General features: G+C 37.6%; 1 protein-coding gene and 1 pseudogene across 3 annotated transcripts in view; one reads left to right on the forward strand and one right to left on the reverse strand.

Annotated features, from left to right (window-relative positions):
* Magi3 (membrane associated guanylate kinase, WW and PDZ domain containing 3) overlaps positions 1-20,513 on the reverse strand; it is a 224,258-nt gene that overhangs the window by 124,656 nt on the left and 79,089 nt on the right. The window lies entirely within an intron of this gene.
* On the forward strand, positions 8,571-9,501 carry LOC128105281 (40S ribosomal protein SA-like; annotated as a pseudogene).

The raw sequence follows: 20,513 nt of genomic DNA on the forward strand, positions 1-20,513 counted from the left end.
GAGAAAGTTGGCTGGTCAGAAAAGCCAGTTACATAGGCTGGAGTCTAGATAGGCAGTACAGTGAGCATTTTTAATAAGGTGAACAGCTTGCTCAGTGCTAAAAAGTAGAGTAGTAGGGATCATAAAACTATAGCAAAAGCTGGGAAAGCCAGTGTCAGGTAACAGAAGGTTTTACTCATGACACTAGAGTGCTAGAATATTACTTAACTTCTATAGTGAGTGAACTCATTAAAATTTTACAAGGAGAATTATATATGGTCAGACCTATTTGAGATGGATCATTTGGGGAAAATGTGGACTATTGTAAGGAGCCAAGAAAATCCTGAGTGAGTGAAGTTCTGAGTGACTGTGTGCTGTTGACTTGGGCATGACCATCCCATAGCAAAACCCATGGGAAAAATCCAAACTTAACCCCTGGAGTGAGGCTCTCAGGAATGGCAAAGTCTTCCTAGGCATCCATGAACAGATGATATTGTGTGCAAAAAATGTCCACCATAGATTTCTCTCCTGGATATTTACAGCCTGAAGACTGTTCCCCTACAGAGACTGCTCCTACTGAGATTAGCTAAAACTGTTGTCTCGATCCAACTGTGTACCATAAGCCCTGACTCCTTGTTGATCTGTATGTGGAACTAAGACAAGAACAGAAGAGAGGCACTAAGACTAGCACATAATAAGTTGAGTCACAATTCAATCAATATTGGCACTAGAAGCGGTATCACAGGAATCAGAGAAGCAGAAAACTAGATTGGTAAAATAGGAAGTAGACTCAAGAAACATTAACCCTAAGAAGTCAAAATTTGCAAAGGAAAAGCTGTAGTTCAAACTTCTCAAGTGTCTATCGAGAAGTGAACCAAACAATAAACGAAGTATATGAAGACAACTTTGAAAAATTAAAAAGAAATGTATTGTCAATAGAAATGTTAACTATATATCTTCCCCAAAAGAAAAACAACAGAATCATAGGCATGGTTTTAAATTATTTTGTTTTTTGGGACGGCAAAGTTGGGGAGAGATGTCTCTGAACTTCTTACTCAAAAGAAAAAAAAATATTGGAACAGTCAATCAAGAGAGATTAAGATAACTCCATGATGAAATACAGAATGTGATCTCTTTCTTGTCTTCATGTGCTTGGCAACTTTTGTGATGGTGGTGGTTGCTGTAAATGAATGGATGCATGAAGGAACACAGAGACAACTGAACAACCAAATGAATCCTGTCTCCTTTTCTTCTGAGCACAATGAGAGGAGCAACATAAGGCTATATGATTTAAGTGAAAACAAACATATTATTTTGAAATTGCTGTTAACAAATGTTGCATTACTAATATGAAAAATAGGAGTCACATGAGGAAAAAAATAACAAATAATAGCAGCAATGGATGTAGGGTTCAGCTACAACCCAGAAGCCACCTTACTTTTCATGACAGGAAGTCAAAAGTTACTGCCTTATGGAGTGACATGAACTGACCACAGCTTGATGGGAAAGGTCTTTTCTGAGTTCAAGTAAATATGAGTGTCAGCTGGTTCTTTTCCTAGCTCCTGAAAACACACATATATTATATGGTTGTATCATCTTGTTACTGTTATTATGGAGCACATTCATAGTTCACACCTTAGAATTACTTTTTCTAAATACTATAAAAATAAATACAGATGATCCGGATCACAATGGTTCAAACTAGGGTTTTTCTACAGTACAGAAGTACTATCATTCATTAGAAATCACACTTTGGATTTTGTTTCTTTCACAGCCTAGTGATAGAAAGGCAGTATACTCTCTTGATGCTGGGCAGAAGCAGAGGTAGTGAGCTGGAATTTCTAGTCAGCCACATGATTACAAGGGTAAAAATTTGATATTCTGTGCTGTTAAATTGTGATGTTATGATATCAAATGGATTAAATGAATTATCCACTTATATTTCAAACTTACAGTGGGTTTACATCAAAAGTGTCTATACTATGACTCATTTGGGCTTTTTTTTTAATTAAGAAATTTTTTATTCATTTTGCATACCAATCACAGATTCCCCTTTCTCTTTCCTCCTCCTTCGCCCTCTATCCTCCCCTACCCCAACCAACCCCCCAGTCCCTCCTCCAAAAAGGTAAGGCCTCCCATGGGGAGTCAGCAGAGCCAGTACATTCAGTTGAGACAGGTTCAAGCCCCTCTCCCTGCATCATAGCTGTGCAAGGTGTCTCACCATAGGTAGTGGGCTCCAGAAAGTCAGCTTATGCACCAGGGATGGATCCTGATCCTACTGCCAGGGGGGCCCTTAAGCAGACCAAACTACACAGCTGTCTCACTTATGCAGAGGGCCTAATCCAGTCCCATGGAGGTTCTACAGCTGTTGGTCTAAAGTTCATGAGCTCAAACTAGCTTGGTTTGGTTGTCTCTGTAAGCTTCCCCATCATAATCTTGATGCCCCTTGTCATATAATCCCTCTTCCCTCTCTTCAACTGAACTCCTGAAGCTAACAACACATATGCCCCTCAACTGAAGAATGAATAAAGAAAATGTAGTATATATACACAATGGAGTACTATTCAGCACTAAAAAACAATGACATCATGAAATTTGCAGACAAATGAATGGAACTAGAAAATATCATCCTGAGTGAGGTAACCCAGACTCAGAAAGACAAACATGGTATGTACTCACTCATAAGTGGATACTAGATGTAAAGCAAAGGATAACCAGACTACAACCCACAGCTCCAAAGCTAACAAGCAAGACTCTAAGAGGGATGGATGCATGGATCATTTAGGCTCTAACCAGTAAACATTACCTATTTTGCTAAATTTTAAATTCAAAGCTAAAATTAAGTGCACTTTTTGCTACCCTTTAAAAGAGACTAGAAAAAAAATTTGTAGCGACTGTTGAGTTTGAATATTATAGGTAAGCTTTACATTATCACACTTTATTACTTAATTCTTAGTAAACACTGAATTATATAGGAGTTCATTTAGAGGAGTTTCAGTTTGGCTTTTTGATTCAGTTAAGTATTGGTTTCATGAGTTAATGTTGTAATATTTTTAAAACATCCAAATTCTCTTTGAGCAAAGTCCATGCCTCAAGCCCCTGTGATGCCACAAATTCCTGCAAATAAGAAGATTCAAAAATAAAAAAAGATAGTTATATTCTATTTCTCTTTTCTATGTTATCTTTTTCTAGTAGGAGGTTTTCAATGAGTTAATCAAACAAAAATATTTGCAGACAACTAGAATCATCCTTCAATAATGAACACTAAAACAAAAGGCCTTAAAATTGCTATTTAAAGAACAGTGCAAGGAAGCTGGAGGTCATTAACAAAACCAAAAAAAAACGTAGGGAAATGGACTTGACATTGAAAAATGAATAAAAACTGGAAAGGAGCCAAGAGAGCCGACAAGAGATACCGACCCTCCTAGAAGAAACTTGAGCAGCAGGTGTACTGGAGGGCCTAAGTACAGACCGGCAGGTCAAAGAGCGCTGATGCCCATCATCAGTCAATCCTGTTCCAGATATTACGGCATTTCTTAAAACTTCAGAATTTCTAAACAAAGTATATTAAAAACAACTTTAATTTTCTGAATATTTCAGTCAATATTTTTATAATATAATATTTTATTGTTTGTCCATTTAATTTATATTTTAGTTCATCTTATTTCTATCAATTATTTTACAGTTGTTGCTGAAAACAACTGTCATCCAAAAGACTAATGTAATAAATTGTCTGCTGCAGGCCTGACATATTTAGGCATGCTATCACAGAGTGCCAAATAATGAGACCAATATAGACAGCACGGACAGTTGTAGTTACTGCTGGACACTAAATGTTACATCTGCCACCTCTTACCTCCAAATTTATAAGCTGCAATCTAACTCCCAGTGTAACAGTATTAAAAGGTGATGTGCCCCCCATAAATGAGATTAGCACCATTATGCAAGATCTCAGAAAGCTCCTTGTCCTTCCACCTGTAAGAACATACCCCCACCCACCCTCCCTCCGAAAAAGAAACTCTCCAGGCATTAAACTTTCTAGATCTTGTTGACCTTGGACTTTTCATCCACTAAAAAATGTGAGACCTGCATGTGTCAGGATCTACTCAGTTTATTTGTTTATTTTAACAATATCCTTAGTTACCTAAAACAATTAGATAACAACATACAGAAACATTGAGGTTAAACAAGAAATTAATAAAACAAATAGTTATCAAGGATGGAGATAATAAAAGAGTGAGACAGAAGGTAAAAACAGAAAACAGAAGCAAAGTATCTATAACCATATAACAAATGTTTTATATTTTAAAGAAAACAAAACTACATATAATGGCTCAGCAGATAAATGCTTGCTGTGATAGTCGGATAGCTAAAGGTGGGAGGAGAAATTCAACTCCATAAAGTTGTCCTTTACATGCACGTCACGGCACACTAGCATCTACACTCACACATCATACACACGCAATGTGGACAGAAGGTCAGAGTCAGCAATCTCCGATGGAGTATTGGAAAGCCATAAAGAGATGAACTGGAAACACAGATCAGTGGTAAAGTGCTTGTCTAGGGTGTATAAAGTCCTTGGTTCAATCCCTAGCACCACAAACAGCTTGTTCAAGTTGGTAGCACATACATGTAATCCAGCAGGGAGAGGAAGGAGGAACATCCTCACTGACCTCAACAAGGAAATTTCCTCAGCTATATAGAATTCTAGGTTATGTTGGGCTTCAGAGTGGTTCTGTATCAAAACAAACATCATCTTTGCATTAAATTATTCCCCAGAGATTACTTCTTAAATTCAAAGGGAAAAGATAGTTATTATATTTTACTAAAGATCAAACATTAAGGTAAGGCTTACAGTGAGACAATCAGACAGCCTCTTGATCTGATACAATATAAAGTTTACAATATTGCCATGGTGTATTATTTTTTAAAGTTATTTTATTTAATGCATATGGATGTTTTCCTGCTAGAGGCCAGAAGAGGGTGTCAGATCTCCTAGAACTGGAGTTATAGTTTTGAGCCACCATGCAGGTACTAAAAACAGAACTCAGGTTCTCTGCAGGAGCAGCCAGTGCTCTTAATCACTGAGCCATTGCCCCAGCCCCCATGATGTATTCTTGACAAAAATTTCTGATCTGAATATAGTATTCAACCTTTAAATACATGTTCCAGAGTGTATAAATTATAAAGGATAAAGGAACAAGATAAACAACCAAGAAAACTACAACCAAACGAAGAAAAAACAACCAAACAGAATTTAGAAAATGGCTATCAAGAAATCAGTAATTCCCTCAAAAGAAAAAAAGGGTATGTTCTGCATGTGTGATGATGTTCTAGAATAAGAGAATAAAGAGGTGGCTGTTGCAGAATATTTGTTAAACAAATGCAACACATCTTTGCAGAGTTAAAGTATGTAAAGATGTGTTGTATTTGTTTATGTTGCAGCATATTTAACTATGTAAAGATGTGTTGTATTTGTTTAATTATGTAAGATATGTTGCTGTTTCACCCTGCCTGCCTAAGGCACCTGATTGGTCTAATAAAAAGCAGAATGGCCAATAGCAAGGGAGGAGATATAGGTGGAACTTTCAGGCAGGAAGAGTAAGTAGGAGGAGGAATTTAGGCTTGAGTAAGAAAGAAAGAGATTCCAGGAAGACGTCAAGGGCCAGACAGACAGACACAGAGGAAGCAGGAAAGTAGGACATACAGAATGAGAGTAAGATAAAAAGCCCCAAGGCAAAAAAATGTAGATGAATAGAAACAGGTTAAATTAAGTAAAAAGAGTTAGTGGGACAAGCCTAAGCTAAAGCTGAGCATTCATAATTAACAGTAAGTCTCTGTGTCTTTATTTGGGAGCTGGCTGGCGGCCTAGAGAAAAATGCCAATTACAGGTGGCAATGTATATGTACATACACCCCTTTGAGATAATTATGGTAACTGAATATTAATTTTGGGTATTAGGTAATATTATAAAATTATTGTCATTTTCTGAGGTTTAACAGTGGTATAATAGAAAACATTAAAATTTTAGGGATGAATTGTCACGCAATTTGCAATTTACTTTGAAACTACTTGGTGAAACACATTCATGAGAATACAGAATCTGAGTGGGCATATTTGAATTTTTATAAGAAGAAATTAAAGATATAGAAATCCTCAGTTAATGGTAACAAATTCTAGCAACACATAGCTAATAGGTTACACATTACACAGAAAGACTTCAATCTCTATACCGTTATTCTCTGCCATTCTGTCAATTAGGATGCAACTGTACATATTTTTATTTATTTCAGTCAGAAGCATAAAAGAGTAAAGTAGTGAGCAATGTCTCCTTATGCTAATAAAGTGTTTTCTCAGAGTTCTGGGTTTTCTCAATAGGCAAAATATTGTTTTACACGAGACTGCCCATTTGACCTTAGCCCAGGCTAACGTAAATGAATTTGTACTAAAGAATGTATATCAGGTTGTCTAAACTCTCCACTTAGCACTAAGTTTTATGTCTTCACTGTTTCTTTTACTCACTTTTATTTTTGACAATTTGTAATAATTGTACATATTTATGGGTACTATGTAATACTTTCATTAATGGATATTGTATAAAGGTCAAGTCAGGTTAATCAGTACATCCATGATCTTAAATATTAACCATTCCTTTGTTGGGTAAATATTAAAAATCCTCTCTTCCAGCTATTTTATATTTATTTATATACATATAATGTGTATATGTATATATGTATACCTGTGTGCATGTGTGTGTGCAGATGCATGTACCACAGCTTTATTCTGGAGATAAAGGGACAGCTTGCAGAAACTGGCTCTTTCCTTCTACCACGTAGGTCCTAGAGATTAAACTTAGGTCATCAGGACTGTCAGTAAGCATCTTTACTCACTAAGCCTGCTGCTCCTAATTCTCAAGTTATATCAACTTTATTTTTAGAGTAGATCACATGGTATTTGTTTGTTTACCTTGGATTTTAACCTGTATAATGTATTCTTAAAGATAATACAGGCTGCTTTACTCTACTGGATGTGTTCTCTATTTGAGTGATCTTACCACTTACACGCTAATAATCCTCAAAAGAATGTGCCTCTTTTCCCTACTAAGTATCTCTATGTGGAAAAGTTCCTCAAGGTTACAAATCCAAATGTGAAGTCATACTTTCCCACTCTCCCCCATCCTCAAAAAAACTCTCCATAATTTGCCATGGCTGCCAAACTATAAATCTCAGTCAACCTTGATTCTTTTCTTCTCCTCACTGACATATCAAACTAGTAACAGCAAAACTAGCCAATTACAATTTAATTATAATTATAATTATAATTAAATATAAATAATAAATAAAATAAAAAATACCGTTGGTATTTATTATGCACTGGGCACTGTTCTATGTGCTGTTCATATATTAACTTACTCTGCATTAAAATCTTGAGATAAATATTTTCTTCTCACTTTACAACTAAAGAGAATGATAGACAAAGAGTTGACATCACTGCATAGATGTCAGTGAGCTTTCCACTGCTACAACAAATAGATATTCAAGTTATAAAGAAACGAAGTTTATTTTGGCTCAGTTTTAGAGGAGTTAGTCCACATTCGGGTGCCAGTACTTTGGGCATGTAGAAGCATATCATGAGGGAAGCAAGCAGTAGACAAGGGAAAACTTTATCTTGTTGCAAGGAAACAAAAGAGAGGAAAATGAAGGGACCAGGAAAAACCTGTCACTAGGATAAGGCCTCTTAAAAGTCCCTGCACCTCCTAATGGTCTAAGCTGGGACTAAGTCTACATGGGCCTTTGTGGAACCATTTCAGATTGTTTGGTTATTTACCAAAATTCATAAAGCTACTAAGTGGCATTTAGGCTCTGAACTCAGGTATCTGGCCATCTCCAGTTTACATCCCAGCTTCTTAACTTATGGGTCACAAAAATGTATGTGAGTGTTTAAAAAAAATACATAGCAGAAACAAGCAAAAGGTTTCTGAGCTCACAACAATCAAAAACTAACTTAAAAATCAAACATGTAATGAATTGGAGGTGTTCCTGGCAGCATTAGTACATGTTGTATCATACACCCTCTCTGCAGCCTTGGTTTTGAGCACATAAAATGCTCACATCATACAACACCAACAAATGTTTCCTAAAACACCTCAGCTCAGATTTGAGACTACTGTATGTTATGAATTGTAGTGTTTTTATTGTAGACACAAAGTTTTCTGATCTTACAGAAACATGATGACTTAATTGCAGAAAACAGACTTTTAATATTTTTCACCATCATTTCTCAGCATATATCAAATTAAGATATATTGGGATTGTATTGTGTTAGAACATTTGACTTTTAAAACTGCTGTTTGGCTTACTGACTTAAGTTTCATTTTTTAAAAAATCATTAAATGAATTTTGGTTTAGGATTATGAACAGGGACAGTTTCTGTATTAGTACTCAGCATACTTCTGCCACTTTGTATTGCATATCTATGCAAAATATTCTCATCGTTAGCAATTATAAAATAAAAATAGCTTTTCAGTGCTTCCCAGGGAGGGGTCCATTCATTGGCACTGTCACCATAACTTAAAGGGAAAGTCTCACACTATGTCTGAAGCCCTTAATATCCTACAAATGAAGGAGGATGTCCTCAAATTTCTTGTAACAGGAACCCATTTAGGTGTCACCAGCCTTGACCTCTAGATGGAACATTATATCTACAAAAGGAAAAGTCACAATTTCTACATCATAAAGCTAAAGAAGCACTGGGAGAAGCTGCTGCCAGTACTTGAGCCATTGTTATCATTGAGAACCCTGCTGGTGTCAGCGCCATCTCCTCCAGGAACACTGGCCATCAGTCATACTTAAGTTTGCTGCGGCCACTGGAGCCACTCCAGCTGCTGGCTGCTTCATGCCTGGGACCTTCACTAACCAGATCCAAGCAGCCTTCAGGGAGCCACATCTTCTGGTGATGACTGACCCCAGTGCTACCAACAGCCCCCTCACAGAGGCATCTTAGTCAACCTGCCTACCGTTGCTCTGTATAACAGATTCTCCTCTGTGCTATATGGACATTGTGATCCCAGGCAACATGGGAGTTACTCAATGGTTCTGATGTGGTAGATACTGGCCCAGGGAGTTCACTCCCATGACTATCTATAGGAAGTCATGCCTGAGCTCTAGTTCTACAGAGATCCTGAAAAGATTGAGAAGAGCAATATGCTGCTGAAGAGACTGTGACGAAGTAGGAATTTCAGGACAAATGGACTCCTCTGCCTCCTTAGTCCCCTGCTGCTCAGCGACATGGCTGTCTTGTCTGAGGATGTGCAAGGTGCCTTCTTTGCTTGTTCTCTAACAAAGGGTGCAGTGCCCAGGCAGCCACTGAGCGCTGGTTTGTAGCTCCCACTGCGCAGGCCACTGAATGGGTTGGTACGACCACGAGTGGTCATAAGCTATTCTGAAGACACTTAAACAAAATGGAAAGATGATGGATGGAAAAGAAATTGTTTGTTTTAAATTAATATCGGTCACCTCTGAAAATCACTAAAGATGTTCCATGTACTGTAGTATCAAATATTTGGCCAAGATTTAATAATTTATGTAAAAATAAACAACTATACCCATCACATTAGTATGGATTTGTGCTTTTGCCTTTAATAAATGGTAAAATTGTATGTATACTAAAAATTGTCTTAAAATGAATTTCTTTATGATTTATTATCAATAAATTTATTTGAGGCAGAGGGAGGCTCTCAGTATGTTGTTGAAGCTATCTGGAACTCCTTAGTTCAAGCAATCCTCCTGCTTCAGCTTCCTGAGAAGGTGGGACTACAATCATGCACCACCATACCCAGAGTAACCAGACAGTAAATGTTTTCCTCAAATACCAAAGACTGCTGCTATCATCTCCTAAACACTTCTCAAACTCACTCAACTTCCTCCATTTCAACACCCACTAACCTAATCACCTTCATTTACCATAGTAAGCAAATGGCATCCTAACAGGACTTCCTAACCAGCCTTATTTTCTAATGTAGTCAGGGTGATTTTCTCACTGTATAAATCTGATTACACTACACCTCTTCTCTTGAACAGAATCTCCCAATGGCATCCAGATGAATTTAGAAGCAATGAAATCCCTTCTTTTTTAAGGCCTCCAGCTTTCTTCTTCAGCCTCATCTGATATTCTGCAGTCTTTCTCTATAGACCACACCCACTGTAATTCTGAGGTTTCTCCCCTGTTAAGATTCACTCCTGTTCCCAGGGTCTTAAACTCACTTTCCCTTTCTCTGGAACACTCTTCCCCCAACACTTGGTCTAGCTGCCTCACACATTCTTCACATTCACATTTATCTGTACACAGATCCTTTCTTTGAGGAAGTCTTTCTGACCTCCCAGTTCTAAGGTATCTTGTTGTTATTTTCTTCCTTGGGGGCCTCATATTCCCCTTATCATATACAGCCATATGCCTTACCGTTCTTACTACCTCTGCCTAATTACTTGTCTACTTTAGTCCCTATCCTAGATGGTACACATCAGAGCAGGATATGTATTAAATATTGAATTATTAATAAAAGGCAACAGAAAAAAATTTTCAAAGCTTTTATCAGATGTAATAGTCTTTTTGATCTAATCATACTTTCTCCTTTAAAAGCCTCCTCTTCTGGAATATTCTATGAAAATATTTATCTTTAATAATTTTTCTACATTATTCAATTATCCCTATTACTCATTTATCTTCTCAAAATTTTGAGTTGTAATAGTTAAGTGAAAACTACAGAGGAAAAATTCCATTTTTAAAAGTTTGCTACCTTCTAATCTCTACATGCAGCTTTCAAAAGAACATTTTACAAAGAAATTGTCCTAGACTTTAAAAGTCAATGTCACAAAAAGACACACACACCCCAAAAGGAGGGGGCAGGAAGACAAACAGACAGAGAAGTTAAGACAACTAAAATAAAAGCGAATCTTCAATGGATCTTGGACTTTTAAAGGCAGGTAGAAGGGAAAAAAGAAAAAGTATAAAGGACATTTTTTTAAACAACTGGGAAAATCTGAACATGAACAAAAACTTACATTTCTTTTTTGAATGTATTCATTTAATTATTGTAATGTGTACAGGTGTATGTCTGTGTACCACTTGTGTGCCTGGTGTCCTCTCAGGCCAGAGGAGGGCATTGGATCTCCTGGAACTGGAGTTAAAGATGGCTGTGAACCACCATGTGGGTACTGGGATCAGAACCTGGGTCCTCTGGAAGAAGAGTCAGTGCTCCCAATCACTGAACCACCTCTCCAGCCCCAAACTTAACATTTCTTCATGCTGTATTTATGTAGTTAAAGGGGTTTTCTCTTGGTAGTTACAAAAGTATTGTGATATGTGTAGTTTATTTTCAAATTACAGAGAGAGAGAGAGAGAGAGGGAGGGAGGGAGAGAAGATAAATTTGTAGTAAGCTAAAAATAACTCTATTGAATCAACTACCCAGGGCTCATAGGGGCTCACAGAGTCTAAAGCAACAATCATGGAGCCTGTATGGGTCTGATCTAGGTCCTCTGCAAATATGCTATGGTGGTGTAGCTTGGTGTTCTTGTGGGACTCTTAATAGTGGGAGCAGGAGCTGTCTCTGACTCTTTTGCCTGCTTTTGGGACCTTTTCCTTCTACTGGGGTGCCTTATATAGCCTTGATATGAGGGTTTGGGCCTAGTCTTATTGTAACTTGTTATGCTGGTCGATATTCCTGAGAGGCTTGCTCTTTTCTGAAGGGAAACAGAGGAGCAGTCAGTCTAGGCAAGAACGGAGGGGTACTGGGAGGAGAGGAGGGATGAGTCAGGATTAATACATGTTAAAAATCTGAGCTGATCATGGTTACGTTTGTTTTATAATATTTCATCATAAAATAGGCATGGATGTATTGACATGTTCCAATATTATAGACAAACGTCATCTGTAAGCATTCAAGTTATACTACATATGCACAGAAGATCCAGATGGCTATGCTTTGAAAAACCTGCTCGCAAGTTGGATGTTGGCTCACCTCTGGGAACTTGGATTTCAGGACAGTTTTCACCATTCCCTGATTTGAAAATTCTCACTATACCTGAACTGTGCAAACTATGTGGTCTGTTTGTTATACCTCTGGGAGGCTGAAATTCTGTGAGGTTGAGGATACGTATGTAACCAACCTCCATAAAAACTCCAGCCACTTAGTCTCTGATGAACTTCCCTGGTATATATTTCACATGTGCTGCCACAATTCCATGCTGGAGGAGTTGAGGGTATCTTGTGTGATTCCAGAGTGAGCATAGCCTGGTGTCTTCACACTTTACATCATATTCCTTTCCTTTTTTTTTTTTGTTTGTTTGTTTGTTTGTTTTTTTGGTTTTTCGAGACAGGGTTTCTCTGTGTAGCTTTGCGCCTTTCCTGGAACTCACTTGGTAGCCCAGGCTGGCCTCGAACTCACAGAGATCCACCGGCCTCTGCCTCCCGAGTGCTGGGATTAAAGGCGTGCGCCACCACCGCCCGGCTCCTTTCCTTTTACTACAGAAAACCAGAGCTCTGAGAGGGACTAAGCTGAGTTGTCTGGGAGTTATCTCAACAAATCACTACACTTGGAAGTGGTCTCAGAGACGTCTGAAAACAGTATGCTACATATAACAATGGGCTCATAATCCCAGGATAATTAAAATTATTTTTAAATTATCTTTTTTCATAAAAGGGAAATCTTATTAAGGTTTTTGGGGGAGGTTTTGCTTATCTGCTTGTTTTTACTTTGGACTGTTTTGCAATAATTACAACCCAATGAATGGTTAATATAAACCTCCCTCACAGAACAAAGAAGCAAATACCTTCAATAATACCTTAAGCTATGAACTAGGTCTAGGCCTCAAAGTGAAGAATTATCTTAATAGGTTACATTTGCACACACACACACACACACACACACACACACACACACACACACACCCCTACTCATACAAACCCCAAGAGACACACCTCTAGAACAGGAACTCAAAGATTACACTGTAAAAGCCAAAATTCCTGAGGTTTTTGTTTCTGTTTGCACAGACAGGATGAGAGTAATTTCAGAAAGCACTGTTGCCCATCTCCCCACCCTTACAGTAATGGGGAAACAGCTCTTACACATTACTCTAAAGAGAGAAACTACTTAGCGGCTTCCTGAGCTGTACATTCCTGTTTATAATAAAGTTTTTAGGTATTCACTGTCTCACAATAAGCATGTTTTATCTAAAACATTAAATAACACTTAGCTTAATTAGTTTTTTAAGTTAAACTAGTTAAAGCTGAAATCCCTTTAGAAATACAGCATATAATACCTATTTTATCTATCACAGGAAAATGTATTTGACCCAACTTCACAGCAATACATCTGTGAGCTCAGAAAAAATGATACATTGCCTCGACTTTAAATCACAATATTAATGGGGCAATAATAAAATGAGAATGAAGATAGAACTGTTTTTCTAACTTTGATTAAAATGCTTTTCTATCCAATCAGACTGTCATCATGTTTTGGATTTAAATGACTGTACCTGTCTGGACATGTAAGAAAAACAGTAGCTTCTTTCTGATATAATTTTAATTACACTGTCTTTCCCAACTTGTAATGAGTATGAGGCTAATAGCAATGCTGTAAGGAAAGCAATTGCTTGTATAAATGCAAAACATCTGGTTACCATTACTGAATTTACAAAAACATATTTTAAAAAATGTAAGAACAGAGGATAAGAGTTAAGTTAAATACAATGAATAAAAACTATAGCCACAAATATATTTCACTCACTCATTTAGTCAACACAAATAGATCATCGCTAAGGACACAAAGATACAGTCTTTGCACTCCAGGAGCTTATTGGTCAATAATGCAAGTGGTAAACTATGGGTGTTATTACAGAAAACCACCAGATAAATTTAGGAACAAAGAGGAGGATATGGTCAATTTTAGAGGTGGTAAAAGATGTGACAGTACAGAAAAGTTTTTCTTACAGGCAATGAGGGAAGTGGTTACTAAATGGTTCAATGAGAAAAGACATTAGTATCAATTTTCTGTTTATAATACAGCACTTGAAGCAAAATGGAAGATACACTAAGAGGAAGACAAGGGGACAAGAGTAGAGACAAGGGACATTATGGTAGAGGTAATCTAGAACAACTCCTACACATCAGCCTAGCAGGAACTAGGAGGAAGAAAAAAATCAGCGAAGATCTGTTGTTTGTTTTTGCTCTTTTGGGGGGCCTGCCACCCAGATCCCAAATAAATTACACACAGAGGCTTATTCTTACTTATAAATGTCCGGCCTTAGCTTGGCTTGTTTCTAGCCAGCTTTTCTTAACTTTAAATTATCCCTTCTACCTTTTGTCTCTATTTTTCCTTTTCTTACTTCTATAATCTTACTCTCACTCTTACTCCATGGCTGGCTGTGTAGCTGGGTGGCTGGCTCCTTATTTTCTCACTCTTTGATCTCTTGCTCTTTCTTCCTCTCCTCCAAGGTTTCTCCTCCCATTTATTCTCTCTACCTGCCAGCCCCACCTATACTTTCTCCTGCCTCACTTGTACCCATTCAGCTCTTTATTAGATCATCAGGTATTTTAGACAGGCACAGTAACACAGCTTCACAGACTTAAACAAATGCAACATAAACAAAAGTAACACACCTTAAAATAATATTCTACAACAAAGATCAGATTTTGCAACTGAATTATTTCACTTGCTATGTTTGACATACTACAGAAAGATGCCCACTCTTCTGATGCCTCATGCTTACTAACACCATCCTACAAGCTCTGAATTGGTAGTGCCAATGTTTAAATGGTCAGAGAAGCCATAGACATGGATGAAGTAATCTAAGGCAGCTACTAGGTAACAATTTAAAAAGTATAGAACATGAAAGGACACAAAATTTTAAGGCAGAAAGAAACTATAAAAAAAAATAAAATAATTAGTTTGTACTTAACTATGTGCCCTTGACATTTCCATTAATGTTATTTTTTATTGGGGATCCACACAACAGACACATATATACAAAATACACAATTCCCCTCCTCTAAGGGATTACCTAAATATTCACTCACCTGAAGGCAAATATACTCTCCAAGAAATATCTGGTGATGTTTGGAGATTGTGGAGTTTGTTGTTGTTGATTTTTTTTTATACTTAAAACAGGATCTTACTCTGTAGCTCGAGCTGGTCTTGAACTCATGGTGATCCTCATGCTCAATCTCCCAAATTCTGGGATTACAAATATGAACAGCTATGCCTGGCTAAGACTGTTTTATTGAAATAAGTTTATTTTAAGATAGTTTCTGGTTTACAAGAAAACTGTAAAGGTAATACAAAGAATTCTCATGCTGCACACCAGTCCTCTCATATTATTTACACAGAATATCTGTGACAATTGAAACAATAACGATATATTGTTGTTTTTAAAGTCCATGTTTTACTCAGATCTGAGTTTCTATCTACAGTTCTCTTTTCTGTCCCAGGACCCTACTTATGATATGTCATTTTTCTATTCATGATATCACATTTAACTGTTCTGCCTGCTTAAGCAAGCATCTTAGACTTAAGCTTTTTGACAATTTCTTAGGGCTGCTTTGTTTTTGATGATCTTGAAAATTTTTAGGAGTCATCAAGTACTACATAGAATGCCCTCAACTGTGATTTTTCTGATGCTTTTTTTCATGATGAGACTGAGAATGTATTTGGGGAATAAGATTGCTAAAGCAAAGTCATCACTTCCTATCAAAGATATAGACTAGCAATATGATTCATCACTGTTGGTACTTTCAGTACCTGGCTACAACGGCATGCTATATTTCTTCACTGTAAAGTTACAGAAAGATGGGAGAGACTGTTTAAGTCTTCATTGGCATCATATATGAGTGGAGAGTTAGGTTCCACACCTTAAGGAATCTAAAATTCCTCTAGATGGGAAATTTGCTGATTCCACTCTTACTTATTAATATATTTGACTTTTTCATCAGTATGAATGCATGGATATTTAGATTATAATCCGATACTACTATGCTTATTTCTGTTACTCAGATTCTAATTTCAGCCACTGGAATCCTTTAGTTACCTCCTCCATCCTTTTGGCTAACACATATAATTGTAGACTATTTTGTTGTGGGAGCAGAGGGCGTGGTTTACTTTTTGGTACTTCACTACCTGTAGGCTACTTTTGTGGTGTTTCTAACTCATGCCTAGAATCTGTCATTTCTTCAAGGTATCATGGGTTATTTTTGTTGAAAAAAGGTATTAAAAACCAAGATCTGAGTTATGCTTATTGTGAATGATGTACCATTGCTTCTAGATCTTTTTAGGTGATGTGTGTGTGTGTGTGTGTGTGTGTGTGTGTGTGTGTGTGTGTGTGTGTGTGTGTATTAAATTATGTAGATACACATGTTGACAAATTTCCATCTGTAACTTCTATATATATATTGAGCTAACTATTACTGCATTCAGATGTTGGAAGCAGATACCTAGTAGGAATAACCAGGAATGTTGCCAAACACACTGGCACACAAGCCAGACGTGCCCAAGAAAATAAAATTGCCCAGTCTAAAGCAGAATCTAGGTTTAAAGGTTTCTTATAATAGCACAACTCAACTTGTGAAGAATAATGTTAGAATAATAAGGCAGCATTACTGTACAATAACTACATAAACTGTCTTTTAATTTCAATGGAGATACAACTTAAATCTTACATAACCCCTCACTCAAGAAAGAAGTTTGTTCTTGTGGTAGTGGCTAAGTACAGACTTCGGAATCGGGCAAAATCCAGTTTGGGGTTTGCCTCTGTCATTTATTACTAGCTAAGTAGTCTTCAGCAATTACTTATCTCTCTGCACCTCATTTCCCTCATTTGTAAATGAAAACAGATCTACTTATGAGCTAGGTAAGAATTACTTGATTACATGAAGGGCCGGCACATTCGCTAGCATGATCTGTATACTCAGGTAGAAGCAGATCACTTTCGGCAGTCATATCTAAAAGACCAAGTTGAATTCGGATGCGAAATTTAACTCATTTTTTCAAATGTATTGGGGTTCTTGACTAATTTTAGACAATTAAAAACAGATGGTAGCTGGGCAGTGGTGGTGCATAGTTTAATCCCAGCACTCAGGAGGAAGAGGCGAACCAATCTTTGTGAGTTCAAGGCCAACTTGGTCTACAGAGTGAGTTCCAGGACAGCCAGGGCTACGCAGAGAAACCCCGACTCAAAAACTTAAACACACACACACACACACACACACACACCAAAAACAAAACAAAACAAAACAAAACTAAACAACAACAACAAAAATCCATGTTACTACTACTTTATAGGGCAGATTCCAATACAGCACAAGTCACATCACAAAATCTGAATCATCTCAAGCGTTATTGAGATTAATAAAATATCACAACAGACAGCAAACACTGATAGCCTTGGGGAATTTGTTGCAATTAATGTCTTTCCTGGTTTTTTAATCTAAGTAGTAGGGTTTGCTTGTTTGTTTTTTTCTGACCCATACCTTCATTTTTTACCACTGTGAAGTACAACTGAAGAGAAACTTTTATTTAGAGACCCAAATCACATCTTTTTTAAATCCCGTATTGAGTCCACATCAGAATTGTTATGCTTAAATGTTGTATGATATTTTGTTTGTGTTTTGACAAATAAAGCTTGCCTGGAAATCAGAGGGCAGAGCTAGCCACTAGTTAACCATAGTGGCCAGGCAGTGATGGCACATACCTTTAATCCCAGCACTTGGGAGGAAGCAGGAAGATCAGGAGTTCAAGGCCACTCTAGGCTACAAGAGATTGAACCAGTCTAAAAAAGAAACAGAGCCGGATGGTGGTGGCACATACCTTTAATACCAGCACTAGGGAGGTAGAGACAGGAATATAAGGCGGGTGGAGACAGGATCTCATGCCATTCAGTCTGAAGATTATCAGAGACAGAATCTTGTCCATTCGGCCTGAGATTTAGTAGAGGTAGAAGCCTCTGGTGGCTGGCTGCTCTGCTTCTCTGATCTTTCAGCTTTCACCCTCAATATGTGACTCTGAGTTCTTATTGTTAAGACTAATTAGGATCAGGTTTCACTTAAACATATCAGCTACAGGCTGACGATTAGCACACTCATAATTACTAGATGTCTGAAGTTATTAAAGAAGAACTTTTCCTTTGTTCTTCAGACTTTACACTTTAGTGTTACGCTTCCCATTTCTCATATCCTGGGGGCACATTTCCTGTTTAGAATTTGGGTTTGAAGTTAAAGAAGGTTAAGAGAGCAGGCATGCTTCATATTACTGTTAGAATAAAAATAACAAGCTTTTAAAATCTTAAAAATCATGTCACCCGCCAAATGGATTTTTATTTCCCTTTTTTATAAAAGTAACAAACTACTTCTGTATTATGGTAGTACTCTCCCTAATTTTCAAACAGAATGCTCCTAAATATTGCAATGGTGGTGTTAATTGTGCTATCTTCAAAACCTGCACTTTACAATCAAATCCAAATAAAGGAAAGTCTTCATATTTCACTTTTGGGAAGGTCTTCAGTTGGGTTTAAAATACAAGATTGATATTCCAAAACTCCACGAAGTATGACACATTTCTAAAACTCAACACTGGAAATATAACCATTCCTCCTGGTGTCCTTAGTCCCACAAACATTTGTGCATCATTTTTAGCCATTTTGTCTTGGCCTAAGAATAATTGTTCTTTATTTTAAATCTAAGATGAAGTGCATTTAAATAATTCCAAATTAAGAGTTATTGAGTTTTCCCCTTAAGGATTTAAATGGAAAAGAAAAGAAAAAAAAAAAAAAACTCGACAGAGACTTAAATGTAAAACATTAAAAAAACATAAAAAACAGGTATCATTCACGTAAAACAGGGCCAGGAAATATGAATCACGAAGTCTAGCTTCTCCAACATGTATGTGAGGCACTTGTCAGAGAGATGCAAAAGGAACAATGCAATGATGCCAATAACTTTAAAAGTCATAATTTCTCACTTCCCCAATACATTAATAATTGATTAATTGTACATGTAAGAAAGCAGTTAAAACTTCACTGTATTTATGCTGCTCTTAATTCTAAATTGCTGCTTATCTGAGAACAATGCCCTGAAAGTCACTTTTCGCTCAATTCAAGTCTAAACTATTTAAATATTCACTCACTGTCAGTCTCAGTATGCTTTTATCTAGGTCATTATCCCTCATTATTCCTGGACAATATTTGATAACCATTCCTTTGTATATAGTCTTGTATTAGGTTAGAACTTTCTTATTTAGACAAAAAGGGGGAGATGTAGTGGGTAGCCATTCCAGCTTTGATCTGGAAGTTCCAACCCCCATTGAGACTTCGGCAATGTCACGCCTACAAGGCGGGGCCAAGGGAGGCGCCTGGGGACCCGAGAGCGGGATCGGCGGGCGCTCTCTCTGTTGCGGGACCCTGGACTGGAGAGGTGGACTGAGCAGAGCTCCAGAGAACACCGCTGGACTGTGATACACCTTCCCCAGACTCCGCGACCTACCTATTCCTTAATTTGTAAGTTACGCCATTAAATAAATCTCCTTTTAACTACGTGGAGTGGGACTGGTGGGTGAGAGAGATTTGTCCTGACTGTGGGCCAGGCAGGAAAACTCCAGCAACAAATGGCGTCCAACGTGGTGGCAAGAGTTTCCACCTAAAACCTGAGAAAAAAGATTCTAAAACGGAGCTAAAAACAGTTCCTAATTGTCTCTCTCAAATGAGCGGCAGCTGCCGGTTTGAGCTACTGGCGGGTTGCTGGCGTGCGCGCTCGACCTACAGTATGGCGGGAATGAAGTCTCTGCAAATGGCACATTAAGCTGCATTGTGGATTTAGCCTTTGCTAGTACAAAACAAAAAAAGAGGTTTCTGAGCTACACGCTGCTTGGATAAAAGCATAGACCCACGATGGCTCCCAGAGCTGGCGGTAAGCATACTGCCGCCATGTTGGGAAGCTGAGGTGGGCGGAGCCAGCAACTTAAAACAATAGATTCACAATAAGACAGATTCAGATGTAATAGTTTAAAATGTGTGTAAAATATACGTAGGCTTGAAAGAGACAAAAAAAGGTGATATATATAGTATAGAAACAAATACATGGTTTTAAAAAATAAAGTCTTTAAAGAGACAGTAAAATTAATATAAAAAATAAGCCACGTAGAGATGACTATTACACAGAGAGTCTGGATTGTGTTGTCTTTGGGATTCTTAACTACAGAGAGATGTTTGATTGTAAAGGAAGCTGAGTTAAACCAGTATGTATATTTTAAAGATACTTTGACTTCAAAATTTAGATGTAAGGATATGTTGCTTTGGAAAAGAGTCTCTTTTGTTTCCACAGAAAGCAAGAGGCTATGGATTTGTTCCAGATTAAGACACATCAGGTTTGACCAGCCAAGACCACCTGAAAGGTCTCCGATGACACCATGGCCCAGATGATCCAACATCCAGAACCGTTTCAAGGCAACTGGCCCAGACGATACAGCCTCACGGACTACTCCATGATCCTAAAA

Source organism: Peromyscus californicus, unplaced genomic scaffold (assembly GCF_007827085.1).
Source record: "Peromyscus californicus insignis strain IS unplaced genomic scaffold, ASM782708v3 Scaffold_9__1_contigs__length_137607984, whole genome shotgun sequence".
Classification (NCBI taxonomy): Eukaryota; Metazoa; Chordata; class Mammalia; order Rodentia; family Cricetidae; genus Peromyscus; species Peromyscus californicus.